Raw genomic sequence first — 1,435 nt, forward strand, 5'->3', positions numbered from 1 at the left:
ACCCTAGCGGACACTAAGACTATGTATGTCCCCTAGAGGGCACTTGGACTATCTGGGTTAACTAAAGGGCCCTAGGACTATCTAGTTTATCTAGCGGGTACTAGGTCTATGTAGGTCAACTAGCGAGCCCTTGGACTATCTAGGTTAGCTAACGGGCACATGGACTGTCTAGGTTACCTGAGGGCACTTGGATTATCTAGGTTAACGAACGGGCACTTGGACTATGTAGGTTACCTAGCGGGCACTTGGCCTATGTAGGTTAATTAGAAGGCACTTGGACTATCAAGGTTACCAAGTCGGCTCTTGGATTATGTAGGTTACCAGGGCGCACTTGGACTATCTAGGTTAACGAACGTGCACTTGGACTATGTAGGTAACCTAGCGGGCACTTGGACTCTCTAGGTAACCTAGCGGGCACTTGGACTATCTAGGTTAACGAACGGGCACTTGGACTATGTAGGTTATCTAGCGGACAATTTGACTATCTAGGTTAGCTAACGGCCAATTGGACTATCAAGGTTACCTAACGGGCACTTGGACTATGTAGGTTACCTAGCGGGCACTTGGACTATCTTGGTGACCTAGCAGGCACTTTGACTATCTAGGTTAACTAACGGGCACTTGGACTATGTAGGTTGCCTAGCGAGCATTTGGACTATGTAGGTTCCCTAGCGGGCGCTTGGACTATGTACGTTCCCTAGCGGGTACTTGGACTGTCTAGGTTAACTAGCGGGCAATTGGACTGTCTAGGTTACCTAGTGGGCACTTGGACTATGTAGTTTACCTAGCAGGCACTTGGACTATGTAGGTTAACTAGCGGGCACTTGGACTATCTAGGTTACCTACCGGGCCCTTGGACTATGTACGTTCCCTAGCGGGCACTTGGGCTATCTACGTTACCTAGCGGGCACTTGGACTACGTAGGTTAACGAACGGGCACTTGGACAATGTAGGTAACCTAATGGTCACTTGGACTGTCTAGGTTACCTAGCGGGCACTTGGACTATGAAGGTTAACTAGCGGGCTCTTGGTCTATGTAGGTTAACTAGCAGGCCCTTGGACTATGTAAGTTAACTCTAGGGCACTTGGACGATCCTAGTTAACTAGCGGGCACTTGGACTCTCTAGGTTAACTAGCGGGCACTTGGACTATCTAGGTTAACCAGCGGGTACTTGGACTATGTAAGTTACCTAGCGGACACTTGGAATATCTAGGTTAACTAGCGGGCACTTGGACTATCTAGGTTTACTAGCGGGCACTTTTACTATCTAGGTTAACTAGCGGGCACTTGCACTATGTAGGTTACCTAGCGGGCACATGGACTATGTAGGTTACCTTGCGTGCACTTGGACTACCTAGGTTACCTAGCCCGCACTTGGACTATGTAGGTTAACCATAAGGCACTTGGACTATCTAGGTTACCTACCGGGCACTT

This window comes from Tenrec ecaudatus, unplaced genomic scaffold (assembly GCF_050624435.1).
Source record: "Tenrec ecaudatus isolate mTenEca1 unplaced genomic scaffold, mTenEca1.hap1 Scaffold_538, whole genome shotgun sequence".
Taxonomy (NCBI): Eukaryota; Metazoa; Chordata; class Mammalia; order Afrosoricida; family Tenrecidae; genus Tenrec; species Tenrec ecaudatus.